At 39.1% G+C, this 14,186-nt stretch overlaps 1 pseudogene; it reads right to left on the bottom strand.

Moving 5' to 3' along the window:
- The window catches only part of LOC139914432 (uncharacterized), an 84,000-nt pseudogene that overhangs the window by 29,981 nt on the left and 39,833 nt on the right, over positions 1-14,186 (bottom strand).

The following is a 14,186-nucleotide window of genomic DNA, read 5'->3' as shown; positions in this document are numbered from 1 at the left end:
GCACACACACAAACACACAGGGCCCATACAGTAGCCCTATACAGCAGGACAGAATGGCCAATGTGATTGTGATAATGACTGGACATCAAACATGAAACATGACTCAATAGATGGGACCACCAAAGGAGAGAGACAGAAAGAAAGAAAGAAAGAAAGAAAGAAAGAAAGAAAGAAGGGACAGACAGACGGACGGACAGAAGTATTGGGAGAGTGAACTAAAGTTGGCCTGTAAGTACACATCTGTGAAGCATGGAAATACACCATTGTGTCTATTCACAGTAAATAAATACAAAATTAATATACTATATGATCTCTTTATTTATTGCACCAAAATTTCAGTTTCCCAATTTAAACCAATGAATGAATGATGACAGTCTGTATTTGCCCACCTACCACTACACCTACTGTTCATGTTCTCTCTGACTGCTGCATCACTTTGAGTTTAGCTTGGTTGGTAAAGCATAGGTTTTCCACACCAGAGATCCCAGGTTGGCCAAGGTCCACCACACATTTTAGATCCAGCATTTAGCCGAGCATGTGTTGGAGCCGACACACAGCCATTTTATCCAGTGCTGCTGTGTCCACTGGGTGCGCTGGCAGGCATTGAAGTAATGTTACAGAGAGCTAACATTGGTATTGTTAGCTCTATTATTGTTATACATAGTTAAAGTTGGTATTTTTAAAGCCTATGTATTGGGACAGAGAGCGAAAGTAAGTATTTTTAAAGTAAGCATTGTTACAGAGAGCAAACTCAAGATTAAAATTCAAAAGATGAATATGAAACAAAGGAACAGCATTCTGTTCCTTTGCTTCATATTCATCTTTTGAATTAAAAAAAAATAAAAAGCTGTCATTACAGCTTTTTATTCTGGGTCTTTATTAAAGGAGGATATCAGTGTAATTTAGAGCCTATAGCCCATATACTACTGTATGCATCTAGTTTACATTTTCCCCAATAATTTTCCAATGTATGTTGCACATAATTATATTTTTTAACATTTATTTATTTTTCTTGTTGTCTGTTGTCGTCTTGTCTTGTGTAATCTGTCTTAATCTGTCTGTGATAAAATATAAACTTTACGGTATCAAATCTACCTTGAATGAACTGCTGTCCTGGCTAACAAAGATGCCCTAAAAAGACATGATTGTGACAATAAAGTTTGTGAGGTGACATGTTTTTGAGGGATTATTTCCTAGCGGAGACTTACATTTCTTCCTATAGGTGTCAGTCTGCTAGTCACAAAAGGAAAACCAACCCACTGCTCCATGAGATTTTTACACATTGGGTACTTATCTCTACTTTCCTGTCTTCACTGAAAAATTAAGCAGTAAAATAACAGTTTGCAGGATTTCTTAAAGCTGCAATAAGCGATTTTTTCCGACTACTAGAGGGTGACAGAAACTGCAACACATTTGTAAATAAAGCACAGCAAAGCTGCTGACTACAGAGGTCCCAAAGGACAAAACTAGTGAATGACCGTGCATAAAGGCTAATAGCTAAGCTAAACGTACCTACGGAGAACTGTTGCTGGTTACCAGTCCCGCTGAAGATTACATATCCCACAACGACAAGTGAAGAAGTAGGTAGCAAGTTTACTAGTTTAACAAGTTTACTCGCTCACTCCATCGATTCCGCCATTACGATTTTTATTTTCAGGAATGGGAGGGAGTGAGGGCTGCTTTTAAACTGCGAGCGAGGTGCCAAGCTAGTTTTTAAAAAATGAAAAGCTACTGAATGTACCGGGAGGAGCTTGGAGTCAGGCCAGGTTTTGACAACAAGCTTTAGAAAAGAGGTGAAAATAGCAACACAGCTGGCCCGCGTGTGTGGATATTGGTTTAAATCATTATGTCTCAAGGAAATCTCCACATAGCATGCATTAGCTTCAGGATTGGTTATAGGGTCTGAAATGAGACGGATCAGCGCATCTCGGTTTAGCGTTGTAAACTGAGATGTGCTGATCCATCTCACTTTAGCATTGTCATTTGGTCTCTGCAAACGTACTCCCTCATCTATCAACTCCATACGCACCCAGCCTAAAAGCTTCAGTCAATGGCAGGCCCTTTTGTCATTTAATCCCTAAAATGCACTAGTCACAAAAACTTGCCAATAGTGCTTATTCTTTAGTCACTAGTCACTCTTTTGCCAGTTACTAGTCACTATTGTAATTTTAAAAGTATTATTACTTACTAAATTGTTGCTATTAAAACTAGAAAAGTGACTAGTAAAAACAAAATCAGTCATTAGTAGCCTACCTTTTAACTTACAACCAGTATGCAATTAGTAAATTAAAATAGGCTTTCCCTGTCATATTTACATCCTTGTTTATATTGTTAATGCGCGGTTAACTCATAATTCTGATATTTCTGACAGCACCTTGAATGCAGCATAATGCACAACACAATCAGCCTGTCACTCTCAGCTCAGTGTATGAAAGGTAGAATGTACCAAAGTAAAGTTGGTGGTGGGGGGGGAAGATGGACCAATGACGTGATGAACAGTGGCATGCACAGAATACAAGGACAAGGACAGTTGCTGCCAAGCTATAAAAAGGGCACTTCAGACAGAACGTGATAGATATGCCCTGGACGTAGCAGGCTAACATACTTGAGTTCTAAAAAGTTCTGGAATATAAACTAATTGTGAATAAGAATGAGTGGAAAGTGCACATCCATTCTATTGAGAAAATGTCTCATACATTCAATACTACCATGATGCAACATTAAAAGTTACCAACCAAATGTCTTCTGGTCAAAGGTAGAAAGAGAGGATGTTAAAGACCCAATCCCTGCGACTATAGGGCGACCTGGGGGCATTGAAGATTCTTATGAATTTTGCGTAAAGTGTAAAAGGTTGGGATGATGGGATTCTCAATTAATTCTCAACAGTGACATACATACTGTAATGACATGATGCACACAAAGTGTGACCACAATTTCTATTGCTCTGTTATTCTATTTGGGGAGTAGTCCTAATTTCAAATAGTGCTCCACTTCTATCTTGCAAGGTTCTGTTACCAGGATGTACTTTACCTAACAGTAGGGAGAAGTGGCTATGGGTACCTATGTTGTAGGAGAAGCCACACATTTCCCAGTCTCATAATTTCTCCTGTATTTTCATGAAATATGATCTAGTCGGAACTGTCGGAAGAGTCTGGATGCTTTCATTCCGACCTCTGGTACATGCTGTTCAAAATCATGGTACAAAATCTTAATATTTCATAATTTGACAATTATACAAGAAAGTCATACATCAAAGGAGATTAGACCATTTATTGCAAATGGTTATACAGTTGTATTTGGTGGAAAGGCTCTGCTCTTGAGGACACAATGAATCCAAGCAGCATGCATGAGACTTCTGGGAGCACAATTAACCCCCAAGGCATAGTAGACATACATCATTCAATATATGAAAACCTTAACATACCGACATAATTCAGAGACAGCTTACACAACATCCTATGAGCAGACAATAGCAGGAGGAGGATGGGGAGGTGGAGGGAGTTTGCAGCAACCAGGTCTCTAGTAGCAGTGACATAAATGAACAGCAGCGTGAGAGTACGAGTTGTCAGATTATTATTAAGACTGCCTCATTGACTTGTTTGAATGTGATTGGTGATTGTGAATCAGCTGATACTGATCAGCTGGAGAGTTGTTTGGATAAAACAGCTGATAGGCGATCAGCTGGGTGCAATTCAAATTATTCTTATTTTTTATTTAAATTTTTTATTTTTAATAAATTTTAATTTTCTCGTCGTCTGTTGGCGGGCTACATGCGGCGACTGCGTAGATCCCCATGATGCCGCCGCAGGTTGGCCACCACTGACTTACATTGTCCCTTTGAGGTCTTGTTGTCTTTGCACAATGTTGAGTAGTAGTGATTCTGAACTAAAAGTTTTTCCAAATATCACTGAAATTACTGCTAAATAGCAGTATGAGTGTAGCTTGCAGTTCCCTTTAAAGAAAAAAATTCACCCTGAAACACTTGATGATGTACATTCCTGTGTCCATTTTGTTGTTTGTTTGGTGTATTCGTCTTATTCCTGTATAACTGGCCAAACACAGACAATGGGCCTCATGCAAGAACATTTTCGTATTTTTATCGTACATTTCTCGTACTTTTTTCGTGAGGTGGACTCGTACGAGTGTGCCACGTCAGATTCACCAAACGCTCGAATCTTCAGAAAACAGTCGTAAATGACCTGCGTAAACATGATGAATTCCACCTGTTCTAAATGAACGCGCGTTCACGAGAATAGTCAATTAGCATAATTGACGCCCCTATAATACTATATAAGGTTAGGCGTCCGGCCCATATGTCGGGAAGCTTCATTCATAAAAATGACACGGAAGACTAAGGAGAAGTCTACCAGCTCTGAGACTGAAGTCCTACTATCAGAAATAAGTCAACCAAAGCATATAATATTTAATATAATTCAATAGTGGAATCAAAGGTCCTGCTAAAGCCAAGGAATGGGAGAAAATAACTTGTGCTGTTAATGCAGTGTTGTCTGTTGTGCGTTCCCTTACGAAAATCAACTATAGCATTCCTATACATTTTAGATGAATACTAAATAAATATCCCAACAAAGCTAATTCCCTATAGGAATATTATAGTGATACTACAGAAGACAAAAATACCATGATAAGGTCAGTATAAACTCACTATTGAGTACCACAGACACTCTAAGTCCATATCGGAGTATTATAGGAATATTATAGGACTATAGTGATTTGTCGTTAGGGCACAGTCACAGAAATAAAAATTAAAAGAAATGGCTTGACATGAAATTAGATGCAAAAAGCAAGGCGATCCATGACTATAACACGAGGGCCAGGAGGAATTCTCCATTACACAGACAGATGAAAGAATAGGCCTATAGCTGCCATAATTGGCGATATAGCTGTCAGGTGTTCAGCGATGTCGCCCTGGACAGCGACTTGCACCTCAACCTGGTAAGACCTAAAGCCATTTCTCTTTTTAAAGTTTAGATTCACTTGCACCCACATTAACGTTATCAACTGGAGTAAAATAGCCTAGAAATCAGATTTATCTCCCTCTATAATGTATTTCCCCCAATACAATCTAACCTTGCCTTTCTCTCATCTGAATGTTTGTCAAATAACCTGGCAAATTAGTGTTTTTTGTTTTGTCTTTGTATTGAGCGCACTTATAGGCTACTATGTAACCCAGATGGATAGCCTACTTATGAGATTTTATGCGGCTCTGGTAAAATAAATTACGCGCTACCTTCTTTTGAAAAAGCCAACAGTGCTCCCTTGCTATTTTTCCTATGACTATAACCACTGTACTGGTTAATCTCAACATGATTATACATTACTTTACAGAGTCATTTATATATTCAAACTCAACATTTCTTCAAAGTGACAGAGATACAATCCATTAGTCAACAACAAAGTTTTTTTTTTTGCTTTGGAGAACGGCAGGTTGATTGTACGTGACTCGTACGACAGGTCTGGACCACTCGTAAATTTTGTTCGTACCTAAGAGAAAATTCTAAATATGAGAAAATTGGTGAATGCGGCAAGTTCTCGTAAATCGCTCATACGAGTGATTTACGAACGAATCTGTGCGTACGAGTGGTTCTTGCATGAGGCCCAATGTGACTTGTATTGAGATATTTCCAGTGCAGCTACTCTGGAGTTTGATAGCAGAACATTTTTCAGCTAGTTTTGGTGTCAGCCCCTCAGAATCTACAGAATTTTGTAGACTCACCAACATTCAACAATCACGTATGGAGAAATCCGAAAAGAGATACCGATTTCTCCCCAGAAAGTGAGCTCAATAGACCAGCCACAGGGCCTGTGCTCTGTCTCAATTTGCATTCTTGTGTCCTCCATGATGCATTTGAAGTAATATCTAGCTGGCCCAAGCAGGAGTCTCTTTCCTTGCTTTCATGAGAAGTTCATTCTCTCCAGGATAGCCTCATATCAACTTGGCATTCTTGGATTAAACATCACAGAGTGATGAGATCTAATAGTGGAAGAGAATCTGAGGGTAGATTTTTCCTTTAAGAAAGTATCCACTGAGCTACTCAGATTTTTAGGTTTTGGTTGTCTAGCTGATTGTCAGATTGAAAATCAAAGACAAGGAGAGTTCATGCAAGTTCAGAGGAGAAGGAAGGATGGATAGAGGGATGTAAGGAATGGGTGAGTGGAAAGAGGAAAAGAGGGGTGTAAAATAATTCTCTGTCCCTCTTAAGGTTAGTCAGATCAACTATAAACACTGGCACACTGCCACACACACACACACACACACACACACACACACACACACACACGCACACAGGTTGTTTCTCATCCATGTATCAGGTAGTTTCCTGTTTAAAACTGAGGAGACGTGTATGATCCCATCATCAGGGAAATGGATGTAGTGAATGTGTGTTTGCAGTTATAAGCCTCGGACAAACTGAGGGAGTGTAGTCAGAAAAGAGAGCAGAATAAATAAAAACAGCCAAGAATAAAATTATTGGGCAAACACTGAATCAGTATAATTTTTTTAGAATGTTTTTGCATGAAAATAGTCAAATTTAAAGATATCATTATTGGCCTTTGAAAACCTCACTCCAAACCTAAACACAGTGAAGAGACAGTGAGCAACAATAACATGAGTTAATGTGACTAAAAAGTCAGATTTTTGTAATATTCTGCAGTGGTTTGAACTGTAGTCAAGTGCCCTACACAGCTGCAAATGTAGCTTGATTTGGAGTGGCACTTGGTGGTGAAGTGGTAGTGGGTAGGAGCTGGTTTGGGATTGGGCCGAAGCCAAAGACTAGCCGTCACTAATAGGAACCGGGGATTGGGGGTGGGATCATTGGCCATCCCACCCCCAATCCCCCAGAGCACTAACCATAACTCAGGACCCCACTCACCCCCTTAATCCTTTCTTTACATTGCTTCCATCTGGTCACAGGTACAGGTCCCTCACCTGGAGATGGGCCCGCTTTAAAAAGAGCTTTGTCCCCTCTGCCATTGAAGCTCTGAATTCAGTGCATTGAATGTCTTGTGTCAATGTATTGTTAATGTATTGTTGTCTTCCTGTTTTGTATGAATATTGTGTGGTGGGTATGTGTGTACATGTATGTGAGGCTTTGTACAAGGGGGGGAACCAAATTTCTTCTTGTAGGACAATAAAGTATCTATCTATCTATCTATCTATCTATCTATCTATCTATCTATCTATCTAACATGGAGAGCAAAAAACGCAAAGAAAAGGGTGGTGCTGAAAAAATATGTGATAAAAAGCTGAAGTCATTGGAGAGTGGCCTCATGGGTGTGTCCTCCATCTCTCAGCGAGTATCGTGATACCTTGGCTGGATAGTATCATGAGGTAAGATTAAGGTATCGCGACCCTGTCAGGGACTGTGGAGTATCTGCGCGCCGGTTGTGGTGGGCTGGTCTGGGTCAAAGTCCAGGGCTGTTTTTTTTGCCCCAGTCCGTCCCTGGTTTGACTAATATGGATTTTTGAAGGCTGATATTTTTGGATTGAAGTTGCCAATAATTGATATTTTGTGCTGACAGTCAATATCTGTATTTGACCATTTTTTCATGTAAAAAAAAAAAAAAAAAAAAGCAAGTATGATTACCCCTAGAGTTTTATTCTTGTCATGGTGGAGATGCCTCCAAAACAGCATTTAGACCATGCAACATTAAAACCCAGGATAACACTACTGCTACTGCTACTACTACTACTACTGCTACTACTACTACTACTACTACTACTACTACTACTGCTGCTGCTGCTCTTCATCCTCCTCCTCCTACCACTAGTATTGCTGCTGCTGCTGATACTACTACTACTACAACAAGTACAAGTAACAACTACAAGTTGATCTTGTAATGGTATTGATATGGTTGTTAAAATTTAGATCAGCATCCACAATAAAGCCAAGATTCCTAGCTTGATCTTTACTTTTGAAAGACGTGAGCGCTAATTTTCTGCCTCTTTTCCTTAGTACAAAAGATAATTACCTCAGTTTTGTCCTTATTTACTTTTGGCACATCCAGTCATTAATTTCCACAATACACTGAATCAGTGCATCTACAGGACCAAAGTCACATGAAGAAAGAGATATGTAGAGCTGAGTGTCATCTGCATAATTGAGGTAATGAATGCTATTTTACCATATGATATGTCCTAGTGGAAGCATGTAGAGGTTGAATAAAAGAGGGCCAAGGATTGAGCCCTGAGCAACACTACATGTCATACTGACCCTTTCAGAGACAAAGTAGTTCCTGCCGTGCAGGTAGGTCGTTAACCAATTTAACACCAGGCTAGAGAGTCCAACCCAATTTTCTAGTCTATCTAATAGTATTTTAGTGAGAAACCAATCCTACCTTACAGGTAGATCTTGAACCAATTTAAGACCGGGCCAGAGAGTCCAACCCAATTTTCGAATAGTATTTTAGTGAGAAACCAATCCCACCGCCACACCCCCCTTTGGCCAATCAGTGTGAAAAGTTAGTCACTTCTTCCTTGCCCCTGACAAAACTTTCCACAAAGTTTTGTGGTGTTACATGAATCCATTCAGAAATTATATGCCTTTATGTAAGAATCCACGCCCATCGCCATGCCCCCCTTTGGCCAATTGGTATGAAAAGTTAATCAGTTCTTTCTTGCCCCATGACCAACCTTTCCACAAAGTTTCATTTAAATCCATTCAGAAATTTTCAGATATCCTGCTAACAGACAAACAGACAGAATGGGATGAAAACATAACCCCCTTCCAACTCCGTTGGCAGAAGTAGTAATAATAATAGCATATTCATGCATACATGTGTGGAATCAAATCAAAATGTCTCATTACAATCAATTCAGGTTGAGGGTTTCCCATAGTACTGATAAATTCTACAATAAATATGTAATCAATCAAACTGCATCATATCTATCATATCAGAGGTGGATGAATATCCTATTTATAATAAAAGACCATTGACTCCTTTTATCAGTGAACTACTGCTTCATGACATTATAGAGTGCATAACATTTTACTAACCGTTATCTGTTCAAACCCACACCAAAATGATTCAATGGTTTTTGAAGTATTTCCAAAACAATGTCTTAGATGGTTCAAAGAAAACCTTTGGCACAACCCCTTAAAGTATGGATTTGAATGTTTTATGGAACCAAAACAATTCTCAAAGCATTTTAAAGTGCAAGTGTGTACGAGTCTTAGAGGCAGCGCTATCCGAAGACTAGGGCGAGGGAGAGAAGAGCAGTGTTAACTAACTGTGGAAGACTGCAGTGATAAATCAGAGTGTCAGGCTGTTTATTGAAAAGACTGCTGCTGGAACAAGAATTATAAACACTGTCTGTGCATGTGTGTTAACCACAAGGAAATCAATCTACCCTATTCTGTCCTACTCTTGTCTATTCTGCCCCATGATACAATGTACTCTTCTCCTGTCTATTCAATTCTATTTCACACACAGAGTGTGCATAAATTATCAATATACTGCCACATAAACACATACACAGCATCTATGCACATGTAATCTCTCTCTCTCTCTCATCCACACACACACACACACACACACACATCTATAGATACTGGTCTATATAAATTATTTACCAGGGGCAGGCAGAAGATATGAGCAGTGTGGTTGTACAGTATACACATGACAAGATATCCCCCACACTAAAAAACAGCCAGGGGCTTTTATTGTGAAACAAACGCTCAGCAGGTTTACCAGTTTAACCAGCATACAATGTCTGATTAACACTTAAACAGCTACTGTTACTGTCACTGCTCACCCTACTGCATGCTTTACACTAAAAATGGCAGTTGCACTGGTCCACCAATGACGGTAGTATTACATGAACATAAGTCTTGTCAAGCCTACCACAATCTAAACAAGTTCTATATAGTACAGGAAATGTTTTTGTGCAACAGCAGAACCCAAGGAACCCTTTTAGAAAGATTCTCTATAGCACCATGCTCAAATGGTTCTACATAGAACCTTTATGATGCTGTAAATAACCTTTTAGAATGTATGAAATGCTCCACTGAAAGTTCTAAAAAAAATTATTATATTTTTATATATTTTATATATTTATAAAATCATTTAAAAAAAAGTGCTGACCTAGTACTAAATAAGCCTGTTCTGACCTAGTACTACATAAGCCTACTCCCGACCTACTTCTAAATAAGCAGAGTTCTCTAGTTGTAAATAAGACTAGCCCTGGCCTAATCTAAACCTAGTCCTCACATTGAGAGGATGTCAGTACAGGTAGCTATGTAATATGTTGTAACCAAACTATTCTGCCATTATTTTTACTGTAAACGTAGAGGGTGTTCTTGTGGCATTGAGTCCTGGCTAAAAGTCCTCCACTACATTAGGCTGGTGAGCAATGAGCCTAACGCCGGCTAAATCAGCCTGCCTCAGACTACAGTATGTTCAGCCTAGCTAACACGCTATGTAAGGTTGGCTCTGTCATCACATAGCATATCAAGAGAGAAAATTGCCATCAGCCATATGCTGCAAAATATTTAGCTGTGGCTTGCTGCTTGTGTGCCGTTTATGGAGGCTAATGTTATATAACCCCAGCCATTGATTCTCTCAAGGTAATCGATGTTGTTTAGCTTTGAGTAGCTGTATTGAAAGATTTCTACAGAGCATGATTTTGTGTGGCAGTATCAACCTCCAAAACATGCAACTGAATACTTTACCACTACCAAAAAGATAACAGATTGGTGTGTGTGTGTGTGTGTGTGTGTGTGTGTGTTATTGCATGTTTGCACAATATGCCGCACATCAACTCCATTATTGTATAGTACTATATGGTATAGTTGGTCTTTTCTTTAAGCAGGCAGCTAAACTTGTGTGACGGCTGTGCTGTCAAGGTTAGTTACTGCAAAAGCCACACCCCAATGTATTCTTTGAAATGTCCTTTGAGACATGCTTGTGATGAAGGACTGTATAAATAAATACACTTGATCTTGAACTTCTACAAAACAAGAACAGAGACAACTGGAGCCACGATTGGGTACTGGACAGTGATCACGGATTGGGGCTTTGAATAAGCCTAGTCCTGAATTAGTTCTGAATAAACCTAGTCCTGACCTAGTCCTAAATAAACCTAGTCATGACATAGTTCTAAATTAACTTAGACCTGACCTATTACTAAATAAGCCTAGTCCTCACCTCTCCATCTCTCCTTCATTTTCACCTAAAAACTAGATCCTTTCTTTCTTTCTTTTTTTCTTACTTACATTGTTTCTTTCTTTCTTTCTTTCTTTCTCTTCCTCTCTCAGTAGAGAGATGAGATTACCATTTTTTTTAAGCCTAGCTGTGTTTATGGCGAACCAGCCCTCTGCCAGAATGTCTCTGACTCACTCACACTCACACTCTCACACACACACACACTTTGTCTGTGGCACTGCTTTAAAAATGGCTTCCTGGGGTTGGAAGAGAATGTAAACAGAGGGGTGAGGGAGGGAGAAAGACAAGGAGAGAGAGAGAGAGAGAGAGGGAGATGAGATGATGATCAAACTACAGTATGGCTGGTTTTCCAACAGAACAGAAAACTAAAACGGAATAGGGTTAGCTATCTATCTATCTATCTATCTATCTATCTATCTATCTATCTATCTATCTATCTATCTATCTATTTCTTTTATGAGATTAATGTGCAAATATGTTTTTAATATATAAATTCTTGGTTTTGAATTGGACTTGATAAGCTCTGGTCTTGGTCTTGAACTGGTCTCCTGGTCACGTCCTGGTTGGCTCTCTCGATAACTTTACTAATGATCTAAACACCACCATACTTAATTAGTTTAATTCCATTTTTTTCGTCTTGCATGGAATGATAGCCTATTGAATTACAAACCTCTGCCCTCAGCTGCTAGAACCACCTACTTCTTAGAGCTAATCAATGGCAATAAAAATAACCATAAGTTCCTATTTGACATGGTAGCAAAAATTATTTGAAAACCCACCCTTACACTCAGCTCTCCATTTACTGCTAACAATTTTCTAACATTCTTTAACCAAAAAATTGACCGTATTAGAGATGAGATTAATAGTTTACTACCTAATGATGGTATTGATCCCTCTTTGGAACATGTACCACCTGCGTGCTCTTGTAGTTTGAGACAGTCTCCTTAGATGCGTTCACCAATTTAGTACTTACCTCTAAACCTATGACCTACCTGCGGAACTTGTTAAAGAACTCCTTCCAATATTAGGACCCCCATTACTTAATATCATTAATGCTTCATTCTCCTCTGGCATTGTGCCCTCCACTTTTAAAGCAGCTGTGATTAAACTTTTGCTTAAAAAACCTAACCTCGCTTCTGGTGCCCTTAATAATTACAGACCAATTTCAAATCTTCTCGTTGTTTCTGAAGTCCTGAAAAGAATAGTAGCTACCCAATTAACTTATTAACTCTCCAGCAATGGTCTATTTGAACCGTTTCAATCTGGCTCCAGGTCATTTCATAGCACTCACAAAGGTGGTAAGTGACCTATTCCTTACCTCAGATTCAAACTCTTCCTCAGTTTTAGTTCTACTTGATTTGAGCATGACCTTCAATACAGTACATCACAATATACTGCTAAATCAACTAGCCAACTACATTGGCATCTGCAGCCCCACACTTTCATGGTTTAAGTCTTATCATATATTATTTAAGTCTAACGACCTCAAGAACTACTGGGTATAGAGCGTTTTGAGCCCTGTTCAAGACAGCTTACTAACAGACACAACAGTATAAAAAGTAAAAACATGCTAAATGCTATACTTCAATTTCACATCAAATTCACCTGTCAAACCTTATAGTTGGCCTAGTGTATTTGATCAAATCCCTATTAGCATTATATTAACCCCCCATCCCGTGACCCTGAATAGGAATAAGTGGGTATAGAAAATGGATGGATCATCAGAGCACGTACCGTTGGGGCTGGGTCCTTATTGCGGCGGTCCGTGTCGTCCCCTCTCTCTGCCGTGTCTTTCTTGTCTCTCTCTACTGTGGCTATCTAAGCAGAAAGAAAAAAAAATGAAAATGGATGGATCAACACAATTAGACTACATTGGCACAGAATAAACATTGGTTTGAATTTTGCAAAAACCCTTTCGTAGAAACAAGCTTTTGTGCTTTTGTGGCTAACTTATAAGACTGGGTCAATTCATTGTTATGCCCATTGCTGTTGAAACCTAACCTGGCAACACTTCAGCAACAAGTGACAGAGAGGTTAGCTTTAGCCACAACGTCAGGGTAAATATCCATCTGCTAAATAGTGTTACATATACCCATTTATCAAAAGCTAGGACACTTTTGGTACAATTAACAACCCTGTTTGACTTGTTATGACTATTTACATTGTTCACAATGTATTTTGAAATGTTTTTTTTGCTGCAACCTGCATCAGATTCTGTCTTCATCAGTTTTAATCACTTTGATTGCACAGATACAGTCGATCACAATATACTTATAAATCACCTAGCGAACCATATTGCCATCCATGGCCCACACTTTCATGGTTTACATCCTACTTATCTGATAGAATGCATAGTGTTTAGGGAAAGGACGATATGCTTATCTCACGATACGATTTGCTATGCAATATGGGGTTCATATCGCGCATTGAATCGATACATATTCGATACAAACACAATACGTTGTAATAAATAAAAGTTAAATGACAACAAAGTCTGACTGTGCAGAATTTCTGAGCCACAAATCTTTCTAGCAATGGCATTGGCTTGCTAGAATGTAAACAACAGTTTCAAAATGTCATTACAAAGTGCAAATAATATAATTTGGATGGAGCACTTGTGAAATTGTGATGGTCAAGCCGTCTCATTTGTGATTACTACAGCAGAATAAAATGTAGTTAAAGGGTAACTTTGGTATTTTTCAACCTGGACCCTATTTTCCCATCTTTTTGTGTCTAAGTGACTAAAGGGGACAACAATTTTTGAAATTGGTCCAGTATTGAGCGAGATCGCTTCAGCCGGCAGCCGCGAAACGGGCTGCAATGTAATCCGACGGGGCAAGTCGCAAGTCGGAAAGGACCCTACAGAGAAATGAAACGTTTTTCTTTACCTTTCGCTTGATCCGGTCTGTGTGTAACCAAGTCTCGCTCAAGTCTCGCGAGAGTTGAGTTGTTGCAGGAAGTTACACCCAGACCGGATCAAGCGAAAGGTAAAGAAAAACGTTTCA

Source organism: Centroberyx gerrardi, chromosome 3 (assembly GCF_048128805.1).
Source record: "Centroberyx gerrardi isolate f3 chromosome 3, fCenGer3.hap1.cur.20231027, whole genome shotgun sequence".
NCBI lineage: Eukaryota > Metazoa > Chordata > Actinopteri > Beryciformes > Berycidae > Centroberyx > Centroberyx gerrardi.
Note: the sequence above shows the minus strand (reverse complement) of the source record. Positions and strands in the feature narration are given on the sequence as shown.